The sequence below is a fragment of the Polypterus senegalus genome, chromosome 16, assembly GCF_016835505.1.
Source record: "Polypterus senegalus isolate Bchr_013 chromosome 16, ASM1683550v1, whole genome shotgun sequence".
Taxonomy (NCBI): domain Eukaryota; kingdom Metazoa; phylum Chordata; class Cladistia; order Polypteriformes; family Polypteridae; genus Polypterus; species Polypterus senegalus.
The window spans coordinates 104,285,033-104,300,912 of NC_053169.1; positions in this window are offsets into that span (position 1 = coordinate 104,285,033).

Consider the following 15,880-nt stretch of genomic DNA (forward strand, 5'->3'; position numbering starts at 1 on the left):
GCTCTTCATGAGCTGCTTTTGTGTAGGCTGGCACTTCCACCTAAATTCATAGAGGAAGCTGAGCCAAGTAAACCTGGTCAGGTTTTCTCTACAACTTCCAGTTTAGCTTTGAATTTGAAGGTTCATTGAAGAACTTTTAATAAAGTTCACCCTGTGCTGTACCAACTTAACACCTCCTTTCTTATGCGTTGGCTGACTGGTGACAAAAGAGTTGAGCAAACTTGAGCGACCTGGAGGGTGAATCACAAGCAGCTGGAGATTTTTCACCTCCCCTCATGCAGTCAGTAAAGACCCTCAGTATAGTTTAAGCCAGTTGTCAGCACTTGGGCCTATTGTTGGGCTTGGATATCTCCTGAGGCAGAGTAGTTGTGCCCACATAGCCATGTTGAAAACTTGGTAGCTAAAAGATGTGATCGAAGCTTCCCTAATTTCCGCAGTGGTGGAGTTTTGGTCTATTGACAACTTTCTGTGTGTGTAACATACAAAGCACAATGTCTAGTCAGGCAGACGTCCCGAGTGACGCTTTTAGAAACACTTCACACTGTCAGAAGCTTCTGCTGGCTTTCCATGGCCTGTGACTTTCTTTGGTCTTTTAACTTTTTCCATTGCGTCTTTTTGGCCTGTTTTGGTTTACTTTCTTGGTTTTGTGGATTTGCTTTGGTTAGTGTTGGCTTTGCTTTTTCTTTAGCACTTAGTATTTGGCTTTGTTATTATTTTTTTTACTTTTGGAATTTTTGAAATGTGGGTTTGTTTTGCATTTTAATTTAATTTACTAACTTAAATGCTTAATATACCTATGTTATCCTGTGGCCCCAAGGATTCTATAAATACTAAAAGGATCTGAGCATTAAGTGTGATGTAAACACAACAAATTCCACAGTCCAATGTCTTTGTATTAAAAGATTTAGTGAAATTGAAGGCAAGAACAGTTCACAAAAATGAGAAACATTCATTATGCACACCAAAAAAATATTATGTTTTGCTTATAATGTTTCTATTTAAATCTTAGTTATGTTTCTGTACATTTCTGTATAGGTTTATATATTAGCATGGCATTCATTAAGATCTATGTATGCAATTGGACTCACAGTAAGACAGCTCCTTGCCTCTGTATCTTTCCATTTACAAGCTCTTTCTAATCTAATCAGTATAAAATGTTTCATCAAAAATAAAATCGAATATGAAGAATATTTCATTAACATGTGAGCTTCAATTTGATAAAACAGAATCTACCAGAATCTGTGTAGCTATGCAGAACTTCCATCCATTATACTCAAGTAAACCCTTAGGTGAATCTAACATTAACTTGGTCTGCTCTTACACTAAAGAGTCTACTTCGTTTTGGCCAGGGGTTTTTGGCACTTCCTCTCTCCTTTTTGCAGTAGTCATACTTTTAGTCATCCATCCATCCATTGTCGAACCCGCTGAATCCGAACACAGGGTCAAGGGGGTCTGCTGGAGCCCATCCCAGACAACACAGGGCACAAGGCAGGAACCAATCCTGGGCAGGGTGCCAACCCACTGCAGACTTTTAGTCATAAAGCATAGTAATCTACTAAACCAAATGTACGTCCTAAAATGTTTTGTGTTCTCAGCTCATGTTGATTAACATAACAGAAATCTATGCAGACTTATCAGTACAATAGAGCCATTGTTTGTGTTTTTTTTTTTTTTTATCTTGCTCATTGTAATGTTCATTTATTGTGAAAGTGAAAGGATAGCTTTGGTGTTTTTCAAGTCAGATTATTTTTTTACATGATGTGAGGAGACCTGCAAGTAAAAAGCTCATTGTGCTCTGTACGCATGACAATAAACTTGAACTTGAATCAAAATCTCGTCCTGAATTCCAGAAACATTCACAGTGTGGTCCCCGGCCGGGGCAGGAGCCCAGCCCTGTAGGGACCCCCAACATAACCAGGACGGACGCCCCCTCGCGGTCTGGAGGAGGCACAAGCCCTCCTCTGGTCCTCCTGGGCGTCCCGGCCGGGGACCACAACAGTAAGAATCAAAGCATCGAGCCGCAGGAAACCACGACGGGAATAAGCAATGGCGTGAAGAGTGCTGCCAGACTTTCTTTAAAATGTCCCACAAACAGAAATATTTTCTTTCTGAAAATTAGTTATTAGATTGTTTTTCAGCACTTGTGCAAACTCAAGATGCTGATCAATACTCCAAAACATTCTTTGCTTGAACAATGGATATGATCGATAAGTTTTAAGGCCTTTTGAACCCCATTTTAAGTTGCAAATACAGTCATTTTATGATTTATAATAAATGCTTCACCCTAGAACAAAAAAATAACTTAGACTTGAATGATATCAAATGTATCTTTTAAAATATGTCAAATCTATATAACACGTGCTTCATTCAGAGGACACTGCTTTCAAAGTCAGAACTTTATAGTCGTTATGTTACAAGCGCTTGACTGAATGACAAGAAAGTTTTGGTTTTGAGGTCACATTTGGGCAAATTACAACCAAACAACTAAATCAGAGGAAGCCATGCAGTGTGAGATCGGAACCCGATGGAGCTTTTGTGAGGCCAGTCGATCAGGCGACTCGAGCTCATTGGTTCTCTCCGACCGTTGGACTCTTGTGTTCCGAATAATGAGATGGACGCCACTTCACGTTCACGGTAGAAAGCCAGTGGTTTAAGTTCCCTTCACTCTCCAGTTCAGCTTGGCCTATAAATGCTAATGAATTCTACTTTCTTCACAGAAAGGCACAGGTTTGTTTTTGTTGTATTTATAAATTCATTTCATTTTCATTACATCAAAACATACAAAGTTCAGTCTCAGCACTGCACAGACTCAATGCTTACATGTGAAAATTCCTCCTCTCTGACTCGTACTTTCTTATTAGCTTGGATTCAGCCTTCATGTTTAGATTTTGCCACTGCGAAAAAAGACTCTCTGCCCCAAAGCTTTAGTTCATGCATTTTGTCCCGAGTTTCATCAGGAAATTAAGGAAGTGTCTTTTTTTTTTTAAATTATCTTCACTTTGCCATTTTTCCATGTCAATGATGTATGGACTGCAGTGGGCTGGCACCCTGCCCAGGGTTTGTTTCCTGCCTTGCGCCTTGTGTTGGCTGGGATTGGCTCCAGCAGACCCCCGTGACCCTGTAGTTAGGATATAGTGGGTTAGATAATGGATGGATGGATGATATTTGGAGCCCCAGCCTAAGACTCAAGATGGGAGTCGTCCAGCTCAAGCGTACCTTGCCTTAAGCAGCATTTCAGGTGGAAAACCAGAGAAATGCAAAGAGACTCCACAAAGAGGCAATTCGACGAGAGAAGTGAACTGGGGGTCCATGGACTGGCAGCAGGGAAGGTCCCCACCACAACTCCAACAGCTAATTGCTGGCCCCCATCCTTCCATTTCTGGCAGGGTTACCCCTGGATGGGACGGAGGTGCACACACAGACCCCCGCTCACTCCCAGCTTAGAGTCACCAAGTAACACGTTGCTTATAACCTTTGTAATTAAATAAATACAAATTGAACTTGATTCCTTTCGTTTAAACGTATTTGGTGGTGTAAATCCTAACAAAACAAATATAGAAATAAAGAAAGAGGAATGAAAGGAAGCTGTTGCTGCTTTCACTGGAGACGTCTGTCAGTTGCACATGGCTGGCTCTCCTATTCTTGGCCATTAAAGGTTCATGGAGCACGTCATCCCAAGTCCACCTCTCAACTTCCTCATAAACCTCAGACTGCGGGCCTGTGCAGCTCTCTTACTTATAACCTCCAAGTCGATTTTTTTTACACTCCATGTATTTATTTGCAACTTTACCCACTTTGAGAGGAAGAAAAAAAATTCCTGGCTGTGCCTGTTCTGGGCGAGACAGTAGCGCGTTCCCTGAAGCAATCTTTCCCATTCCAGTTTAATGAAGTTGTTAAAGTGCTGAGAGTGACAGGTTAATTATCTTTTATGAAAGTGGGACAAATTGAACTGTGTCTTTCCATCATTTTTTAGATATCAAGACGCTCCTGTGGTACTCAGATGCCACTCTGGTGAATAGATGAACTAATCCAGTCCGCTATACTTTTGTGACCCCGCTCCCGTGGGGCCCACATACTATATTCCATTTGTTTTCATTTTTCATGTTTTACAGATTCTGTCTTTATTAGAAATTCGGAGAGATCTGTCCCCAGCTGACAGATCCACACACACACGCACACATCGACATCTGATGAACTGCACATATGTGGACTGACAGCGCCTGAACAACTGACTGCTAAATTTGAAGTATGAGGAACATTCAAATAAATATGGGAAATGTAAACAGAGGTTATCTCAGAAAGTCTGCACCAATAGGGGATGGGAATAGCTTGGCAGATGCCAAATAAATGAAACGTTGGGTCTAAATTAATGAGATCTTCACTGATGACAAGCTGTCAGCGATGCTGATGGCTCGCGTTCATGTTTTGGTCCCACTGATGTTGACAAGGGGGCAGCGAAGACGGGCCCGGTGTTTCGCAGAGGGTGGGATACTTGACAGTAGTGTTAACGAGTTCGCCTCAAGTTCACGGTCAGCGCATTCTGGGGGTCCTTCAGCTGTAACAACAAGCATTGTCTGAGCATTCTGAATTCCTCTTTGATGAAGAAGAGGAAGAGCAAAACACATGCATTCATGCAAACTAATGGCAGCAACAGCGGGCATCTTTGTCCATGTGATCTCTTTGAGATTCTTTTCTTAAATCTTTTATTTGAAAACTTGGCATTAAAATGGAAAACAAATCAATTAAAAAAAAATAGCAGAATTACTGTAACTTGACCTGTTAATCCTCCTTATGGATTTCTCTTTATAAATGCCATCGCTCTATTTAACAAACAACTGGGCCGATATTAGTAACTGCAGACTCGTGGCTATTAAAGAGCAACACGCACAAAGTGCCCTAATCGAGGGTCCAGCCGAGGAAATAGGGCCTCAGAGGGTCTCACTCACTTAGAGTGTCAAAAAGTCTCAGAAGAGGCAAGAAGCAGGACTCGGACCTTCACACAGAAAACGAGGCGCATGGAATTTCTTCTCAATTAAGTTAAAAGTTGCATCCCTTATGGATTTATTTATTATTTTTATTTCTGTTAAGCATTTTGCTCAACATGCGGGCTAGTTAAGTTTGCATTAAGCGTTGCCTTGATTTTCTTTTTTAAATTGTTCCTATTTCTATTTGTATGGTTAACATGTTTTATTGTTAAGTTTGTCATGTCATTGTGCTTCCATTTTGTTTGCTGTGAGGCCAGAGAATTGAATTTTGTTTTAAGGGAAGGTCAATGGACCTGGCTGGGGTCTCTTACTGAAAATCAAGGGTCCAGAAATGAAAGATAAAATGTGTAACACAAATATAAATCAAATTTTCTTAACACCCTGAATCAAACCAAATTCATCTCCTCAATATTTGCTTTTTAATCCAATGGTTTTGGAATGAAATCCCTCCATTTGTTTCACTGAGTTCTGAAATGAGTGAATGTGTGCTGCCATCTTTTATAGGGGAAGTGTAACTGATCATGTGACTATTGATACAATAAACAAGCCACAAGATGGTGGAGCTCATAGGAAAACAGCAGAATGGCAGTATGATGACACAAAGATAACGACAGAAGTGAATAAGACATAAAATAGCAATACCAATACATCAACACAAATCAGACAATGCCAAACATATTCTTGACAGGAACAACTTCTCTTATGCCTCACCAGCCATAAGCAATATGGCCAGCCAAACACAATGAAACAGAATCCTTACATTATTTCCATTTAACAACAAGAAATACGTAATAAAACTAAACCGAATCTGTCCAAACTGAATCCATGCATAAAAAACCCGCTCCATGACAAACGAGAAGAGGGACTGACTGTCACTCTCTTTGTTAATCATTGGCCACAGTTTTGTACATAAAGACCCCATGGCCTGAGAAGTATGCTTTCATCTTCTTCATGATAACACGAGCTCAGCCCCACATCTGATCCTTTTGAGGTTGGGACACACGGAGGTGATGCATTTTCAGTTTGCTTTGCATGAGCTGATTGTTTTATTGTGACTGCGTCCATGAAAGGCACTTTATCTTCTAACAGTTCTTTTTTATTGGTGAACAAGAAGAAATGCTCACATTAAGTTTCAAGGTTTACTCTCCTTGTTTTTACCTGTACACCCCACCATATTTATTTCTTAAATCCTTAACAGTGGCAGGCTGCATGCTGCCAAGACCGGTCTTGCTCACAATTCTCCACCCATACCAGGGCTAAAGCTGAACGAGACTCCCCTCGTTATATAACTTGACCTGAAGGACCTCAGCTAGCATTCTGCAGATCCTGGAAATATATCTCAAACCCATTTCTATAGACCAACCAGTGTGCCACAGTAGAGGTGCACCATGAGGACTCCCCAGGTGTGCCGTGGTAATAATACTGTGCTCAAGACCTGTCTGAGGATGGCAGGAGCACCTGGAGAAGCTGAAACAGCTCTGCGATCGCTGTGTTACAGAGTCAGCATTATTGAATTCTGGAAGCATCTCCTAGTTGCTAGAGTCCATCTGCCTGTTTGTGCAGTCACCAGTGGGCATGTCTATGAGATGTAATGTGTTTGTGGTTAGTGGAATAGTGATGTGCATTGGGATGTTTTTGGTGTCAAAACATGTGGCACCACAGAAAAGGAGTTTGGAAACACTGCTATAGACCTTTTCGGTGATTGCTAGCATCACAGTGAATAACAAGGCAGTTCCAATGAGATGAAACCAAATTATTTTTGACCTGGTAAATCCTGAGCCCCATTTTAGGCCTGTGCAGGCCTTGAAATCTGCCTTATGAGTTTGGGGCCTGGCTGCCTCGGGTGAGTCCTGGTCTTATTTTTCTTTTGGTCATTCAGAGTCACCTGTGTTTGACATTTTTGGGTTGCGGCATCACAATAATACAGAGGAAAAGGTTTAATGGGGCACCACAGTCTGGTGGTGATGGTCATCTATTTCTATCAGCAGCAGAGATGACCTTGACAGACCAGAAGCCTGTAAGCCACGGTCCTATGAGCCTTAACATGATTTACATGACAGCCTGATGACCAAAGTCTATTATCCCAGACCTACAACCAAATGGACATATCAAGTGTCCGCAATTTAAACAGGTGACCTTAAAAACCTTGGAGAATATTTATTTGATTTTTTTTTTCTTTTTTATTGCGACAATTAAATGAGGCATCCTGTGCCACCCACACCTTTGTGATCTTTTTGTGATCCCCTTGTGTTTTATTTTCCACGTCAGGGCGACATTGTGACAACTGACTTTGTGTTTGTAGCAACTTTAGTTTTTAATATTTAATGTGATCTGTTGTCAGGTATGGAATAGCAGAGATAGATCTCCTATTTCTTTTCTTTTTATTCATTTTCTTATTGTTTGGGTATATTCTGTTTTAATTTATCTTATTGTATATGACTTTGTTTTCTTTCTATTTGTTTTTTGTTATTCCATATTTAGAATTGCTGTGCTTATTTACAATTTTCTGTAACGTTCATTCTTGTGACGTTTGTATTTTTAGCACAATGGTGGGAGGCCCTTGACCTGCAGCTCTGAGAACTAACATTAAAAGATGGCTCCAGAGGGACTGGCATATGTACCAGTTCAGCTGGCTCCCCTTTCGAATTTGATTTTGATTTGGGATTTGGATTCTGGTCTTTGGAAACTCTATAAGAGCTCTTTAGGATTTTTATGATTTTGAACTCTGCTCTCAGTTTGTTCTTATTTTAGTTTAGATTTTTTTCAATGAAAGCTTGTAACTATTACAACAGTTTTGTTTTTTAGGCCAGGGAGTTTATGGTTCCCCTCTCCCATTTATGGTTTTTTGGCTATAGAAGTCTTTTGTGTTGTGGGCCCAAGCTAGCTAGAGAAATCAATGAACTTGTGCATGCTGTGGTAATCAAGCTAAGTGTCTGCTGTTGGTAATTAGGGAATCTCATTCACAGAATTATTAATGAAGGGTTAACATGAATCATTAAAAAAAATAAAAAAGTGAAAATAAATGAACACATAGCTACAAATGTGACACAATTAGCAGAAGAAACTCACATAAGTACCAGCCAATCAGAGCAAGCGTAGTATGTGACTCAGGCTAACGTCCTCTCGCACGTGATTGGACAGTAGCTGAATAACAAACGGGTGGGGGGGGGTCAATTCTCTTGTCAATCAAAACACAAACAGAGCTGTCGAGAAATGAACAGCAGCGCCCTGTGGCAACGATGATCATGAAAGTGGGACATCCACTCAATGAAAGGTGCAGTGCAGCTATGAAGTTGCAGTAATTTTGTAGTAAATGTTAATCAGACGTTCCAGAATGAACATTATTAACAAATATATAGTACAGTTAAGACAGTAGACATGTGTTTTGAGATTAGCTTCATATGGTGGTATCTGGAGAGGAAACACACAATATCATACAGTGAAATGAAACTCTCTCAGTCCGTCTACTGTCATAAAGCCTCGGTGTGTGCCCTCAGCAGAACGTGCCTTCATTTTGCCAGGCTAATGTGGTGGAGCACTTTAAGAAACTGCTGAAAACTCATTACTTTAACTTGGCTTTCTCATAGCTGCTTCATTTTAGTGTAACCCTGATATTCTGTATATGCACTGAATTATCTTTATCATTCTGGGTGGCTCTGACATCCACACCAACCCCTGCGTTCTCTGCTGTTCTTTTTCCGGTTTTCTGTGGTGGTGATCTGCGCCACCACCACCTGATGAAAGCACCGTGATGTCCCTGCATTGAAGGATAGAAGACCAGAGGTCCACATGACTGTCATTATCAAGTTCTTCCATGAGAACCCTGAACACCATAAGGACTGATTGAGGTCATTGATGTTATGTAGAATGCCAAGAGGGGGCTGAGTGGTCTCGTGGCCTCAGACCCCCTGCAGATTTTCTGTAGTTTTTTTTTTCTGTTCTTGTTTTTTCTGTCCTCCCTGGCCATCAGACCCTACTTTATTTTTTGTTAATTAGTATTGCCTAATTTTTATATTTTTTCTTTTTTCTTTCTTCATCTTGTAAAGCACTTTGCACTCCATCATTTGTATGAAAACGTGCGATAGAAGATAGATAGTGCGATGTTGTTGTTGTTGCTTTACACATTTGCCCGTTTCAGACGTCTTTTTTGTACCATGCGTAGCGGCACATAACTTTCACGTAGTCTTCCAGTTGTTTGACGATAGGCATTTGGCTCAGAAAACAACCGTGCTTGGCAACGTAACCAAATAATTACGTAAAATGTGGCGGTGCACAGACGCAACTGCTGTCAGCCTTCCATGAGATTTATTTTCTCGGAAATGAAAATCTTTCTGCCCAATGAAAGAAGTCCACAACGTGCACTCAGGGTTGTTTATTGATACATTTAGTTTGGTTGGGAGTTTGAAGAGTGAAACAGAAACAAACTAACTGGGAAGTGAAACAAAGTAACGACTTATCCACTGGTTGGGAACAAAGCAAACCAACTACGGGTGTGAAAATGCATGAAAACTACGGGAGGAGAGCCCACATGGACATGTATGACGTTAGCAACATCTCCTCCTGGGAGATGACGGATGTGGACTCTGCAAGGTGGAGACACAGCCTGTTGGGAGGATTTTTATATCAGAAAGTGCAAACCTTGAAAGTCGTGAGCTTCAATCTTTATAAACAATCGTACAGATGCTGACCGTGGTATCCACCTCAGCAGCCAACTTTGGACTTCTACGTGTGAAGGTCCATCCATGCATTATCACAGCCACATAATCCAATTGTAAAGTATTGGGTGGTCCACACTTATCCTAGATACAAGGTAGGAACTACTTCAGGATGGATGTCATTCCATCACAAGGAGATCATTTCTGATATGTGAAAGGAAAGTTAAGATAGAAATGTCATGATAGTGTCCAGTGTGGACTGTGCTCATTTGTCTCAAAACCCATTAAGGAGTTTTGTTAGCAGGTAGAAGTCCCTCTGGAATCATGTGCTGCATTTGGTACCCCCAGTAATACCTTCATAATACACAGAAAACAATGAAGTGCACAGATGGCTATAAGAAGGCCCAGGACCAAATCAGACTTCATTGTTCAATCTGAAGATCTCCGAGGCTTTTATAAAATGAAGCAAAAGACTCACCCATGGAGTCAAACCAGCCCTTCCAATTTGTACAAGTAGCCAACAACCAGGAGCAGCAGACAGGCAAGTCTCATCACATTAGCCGGATGGTGAGACCAGCCATTAAATGAGTAGGCTGCTGAAAATCACAGGCTTCCCAAACTGGTTCTCTTAAAAGGAACATCTAGGGGATTGTGCCATATGCCGCAGCTCTCCTCTATCCTTCAAAGTGCGTCTGCCCTTGAAGTGATTTGTCAAAAGTTTCTAGTGGTGACAAAACGAATCTGCACCGCTGCCGCCCAGGTGGGGAGGGAAAGGGAAAAGTGCTGCTGGCTTTTTGAGCAGCCAAACCTGAGCAGATTACGGCGTAATTAAGGCCACAAAGCCCTCAGATTATCCAGCTAGTCGTTAGCTAATCAGACAAATTAGCCGCTCCATCCTGCACGCTCAGGCCAAGAGCTCACCTGATTAATGAAGTTTGCTGGGAACTGCTAAAAGCATTAAGAGAAAAGCAACTAAGCAATCCGTCATGTTTAAGGACTGGGAAATGAAATCTCCACACGCAGTAGTGAAATAAAAAAAGAAAATGAAAAAACAAAACACGCTGGGGGAAATTATGGATTTAGAAAATGTCTGAGGTCCTTCGGAGGAGAGCTGGTGCCATCATCACCATCTTTTTGAAGCACACGGGAATGAAGCTACACGTTTACTGAAACTGAAACTGGAATTTGCTCTTGAACTGAATTCTGGTTCGATCTAAAATGAACTTCTAAAGGAATGGAGATTAGTGGCTGGCATTTTCTCCAGGGTTTGCTCCTGGCACATTTCAAATCATTGCAGATTTTCAGGGCATTCGGGATTTTCATTTATTTAAAGCTTCACCTTTTTCCACATTGATTACTAAGTGAATAGTTTTGATTATTAGTTCTACATGTGCATCAATGGAGTTCTCTTCCTCACAATCATATCAATACTTTTATTACATCAAAGTAAACGTGGCATCAGTCCAAAGACATGCAGGTTAGGTGGATTGGCGATCTTGAATTGTCCCTAGTGTGTGCTTGGTGTTTGGGTGTGGGTGTGCCCTGTGGTGGGCTGACACCCTGCCCAGGGGTTTGTTTCCTGCCTTGCGCCCTGTGTTGGCTGGGATTGGCACCAAAAGACCCCCGTGACCCTGTAGTCATAATATAGTGGGTAGGATAATGACTGACTGACTGACTAAACGTGGCATTGACTCAAGCAAGCAAAGCAGGACATGACCTTAAAAATTCAACTTTATGGGTCTAGAGCTGAAGTGCACTGACACGCTCCCCTCCTGCTTGTTATGTTCAAATCCGTCTTTCATGTCTTTTGTTCATTTTTGAGTTATTTATTTATGTTTGTGTTATTTTTCTTACATTTTTTTTCTCTGAACCTTTGTGATGTTCCTTGTGTTTTGTGGGTGGTTCTCCTAGAGGCGGGGCTACCTGCCCATCACTTCCCTTGGCCCTCTGAAGGCGGGGTTTTCCCACAGTTCCTGTGGGCTCATTTGAATGTGCTTGGGAGTTGGTGAGTATACTTTTGCTGTTTCCGGTTATGCTTATTCTGTTTGATATCTTTTTAGCCTTATGCTCTTTTACTATATTGGAGTTTTTGTTCTCCTTGGATTTTCTCTTTTCCTTTTTGTGCTCCACCGAGCTTCATGTTATTTCACAGCATTTTCATTAAGAATCATTTATTTTAAAAAGATTCTATGTGCTCCTCTATGTTACTACCCAGGGTTTTTTGTTAGGATTTCCCCCTCTAGTGGGTATTTTTGAAATTGTTAGGGACTTAGGTGCCTTGGGACTCTTAAACCACAATGCTGCTAAGGCCAACATGTCAAGCAGTATAAGTGATGATTCAACACCAGAAGACCCCTTAATGATGGACCACCATCAGCATACTTCGGTAGAGACTGAAATCAATTTGAGCAAAATCAAGCAAGGATTGCGCCTGAGAGACCAACATGGTTTGTGAACCGATGTAACGGAGCAGAGAGGTCAACGGAGCTTAAATCAAACAACAGAACACTTCCTTCACTAGAAGACATTAAAATGACTTCCACCACGCAGTTTGGGCTCCTTCTGTGGCCAATGCAACAGCAAGACTGGAACTCTGAGGTGCGGCTGAAGCTGAGGGGCAATTCCTTTATCCAATTCATTTGATAGAAATGGCAGATTTCAAAATTGATCTTTACTTATTAAGCATCTTTGGGTCTAGGCCTTTCAATAACATTTGGAGGCAGATTTTTGTAATATTAACAATTAAATCCTACAGACTGACATCAGTTTTAAGGAATAACAATATTAAAAAGCACATACATATTTAAACATTTATACGTATATATAAAATTGTAATACGGTGGAACCTCGGTTCACGAATGTCGAGGTACACATACAAATCGGTTTACGACCAAAAAGTTCACCAAACTTTTGCCTTGGTTCACGACCACACACTCGGTATACGAACAAGCCAGTTTCCCTTTCGGTTTGTACGTGTTCAGTCTCTCCCTGTGCATTTCCTGTGCAGCGAGCAAGAGAGAGAGAGAGACGCACACAAAAGAGATCACTAGAGAGAGACACACATATACAGGAGTGCGAGAGAGAGACACACACATACAAGAGTGCACTAGAGAGAGACACACACACACAGGTGTGCAAGAGAGAGACACACACATACAAGAGTGCACTAGAGAGAGAGACACACACACAGGTGTGCGAGAGAGACACACACATACAGGAGTGCACTAGAGAGAGACACATACATACAGGAGTGCGCTAGAGAGAGAGACACACACACACAGGTGTGCAAGAGAGAGACACACACATACAGGAGTGCACTAGAGAGAGACACACACATACAGGAGTGAGCTAGAGAGAGACACACACATACAGGAGTGCACTAGAGAGAGAACACACACACACAGGTGTGCTAGAGAGAGACACACACATACAGGAGTGCACTAGAGAGACACACACACACAGGAGTGAGCTAGAGAGAGACACACACATACAGGAGTGCACTAGAGAGAGACACACACATACAGGAGTTCACTAGAGAGAGACACACACATACAGGTGCGCTAGAGAGAGACACACACACACAGGAGTGAGCTAGAGAGAGACACACACATACAGGTGCACTAGAGAGAGACACACACACACAGGAGTGAGCTAGAGAGAGACACACACAGGAGTGAGCTAGAGAGAGACACACACATACAGGAGTGTGCTAGAGAGAGACACACACACACAGGCACTCCAGGTTTGTGAAAGAGAGACACACACACACAGGAGTGAGCTAGAGAGAGACACACACACAGGAGTGAGCTAGAGAGAGACACACACATACAGGAGTGAGCTAGAGAGAGACACACACATACAGGAGTGCACTAGAGATTGACACACACATACAGGAGTGCACTAGAGAGAGAACACACACACACACAGGAGTGCACTAGACAGAGAACACACACACAGGCGCTCCAGGCTCGTGAAAGAGAGACACACGCACACACAAAAGAGAGAGCGAGTGAGCGAGAGAGAGGGAGTGCAGGACACATAAGGTAGACATGACTTGATTTTGTTTTTAGCGCTCGGTTCGTAGCGTGCATTGTTTCAATGTTACTTTTCTTGGCGGTTTATTAAATTACAGATTTTTCAAATGTTCATTTTTTTCCCTGTGCTTAAAACTCCATTAAAAAAAAGTGTTTTAAGCGAGCGGTTCCTAGCACTGCAGTGCGAACTATTGCAGTGTTAGTTTTTTCTGTTGTTGAAGGTTTTCTCAGTGTTATTCAATGTTTTTACATTTAGTTTACTATTACACTGTGCATTCTATGGAATAATTAACTGTATTTGTGTTTAAAAACTAAAAAAATATATATTTACATACAGTTCGTACGGTCTGGAATGGATTAATGGTATTTACATACAATCCTATGGTGGAAATTGCTATGATTTACGACTAGAATTTTGGAACGAATTATGGTCGTGAACCGAGGTTCCACTGTATCCTGTAAGTCTGTTGAACTGCTGGGGGTTCCAGAGTAGCAATGAATTATGGGTATTGAGGAGCTAATAGGAAGTAGACTGTAACACATGGGTGGTGTAAACGCGGACCTCCGCTAAAGAGCCTGTTCACCTTCAAGCTTCAGTTTGTAACTGTGGGCAGATAAGTACAGCTGGCGACGAGGGTGCGATTCTACGGCTTTCCAGTGAAATATTATTGATAAGACTCAGGATGTGAAACTACTTTTTTATTATTTATTTCCCATGGAACGGGAAACTAAAACAGCTGCAACTCGTTATGGTAAAGTGACTTTGCTCTCCACTGAAGTGACAATGGCAGTGATAATGGGACAATTTTGGACATTTGATGATACAGTTGAGCAGCTGGGTGCTTATATGGCATAATTTGAGTATTCTGTGAAAGCAAACGCCATTGAGGATGACCCTAAAAGTGCCAACATTTCTTATTAATATTGGGGCAAAACACGTTTAGTTTCCTGAGGAGTTTGGAACGGCCAGAAAAACTCATTTTATGATATTGTAAGAATTCTGGAGTCGCATTTCTTACCTAAACCTCTATTAACAACTAAAAGATTGAAGTTTCACAGATGGAACTGGAACAAGGGGGAGCCTGTTGCTCAATATGTAAATATTCTCCAGAAGATTTGCTGCTGATTTGGATGATGCCTTCGGCAACAGGCCGACGTGTGGATCAAGAAGTGTGGGCCTTCAGAAACAATTACTAACAGAGGCCAACCTCACATTTCAGTGTGCAGGCCGACCCAAGCAAACAAAAAGGGGGCACAGAACAGTGTTAGAGATGTGGATCAGGCTGAGTGCAGGGCAGAAGTACTCATCAAGTGTCAAAAATAGAAATGGACACATGAGACTTCCATGAAAAGCTAAGGCCCAGGCAGAGATAAAACGTCACCCTGGCCTTGTAAAAAGAAAAGTGTGCATGTGGTTCAGGAACAATGAAACCGCTACTGCCATGCTTGAAGGACACCCTGTGGAAATGGAGGTGGATTCTGAACCAGCTGTCTCCCCCGTGTGTGAAACGCTCTGAGATCATCATAAAGGCCCATGCCAGGTTGAACTAAATGGGCAGAAAGCTAAATTGCACATATATATATGGAAAAGGGTGATTATCCAGCTATGATGGGTAGGGCATGGCATGAAAATGTATGCATAGACTGGACTAAGTTCAAGGTTGTCTCTGTCGGAGACTCTCAGTTGTCCTGGGAAAGCATAAGACTTTTTTTCGAGATAAGCTGGGAAGTGTGAGGGGGTTACAGTAACACTCAGAGTATTAAAAAGGGCAAAAGACTTTCTACTTTCAGATGGTGGAACCACTCGCCAGATCAAGCAAAAGACCAACGACCATCCAACACATTTCACGGCTACTTTGCATTGTGAGAGGACAGAATCTTAGCAACCTTCATGATGTTTCACAGGGAAGGACCTCTTAGTAACAGCAAGATGGAGCATGAGAGTCTTTATACCTCCTTGGTAGATGAGTGACACCTCAGGCGGGCATTGTGGCCTAATTCAAATAAAAGAGCGAGCTTGAAGTTACATTTGGTGGCGCAGACCTGATTATGATGTCGAGGAAAAGGCAAATTCATGATTGTCATGCCAGAGAGAGAGGTTAAGAGCACACACTGATACAGCGCGTTGCTGCACCCACCACACGACAACCAACTCAGGATCCCAGATGAGGACCCAAGAGCAGCCATGCAATGGGTGACATCTCAG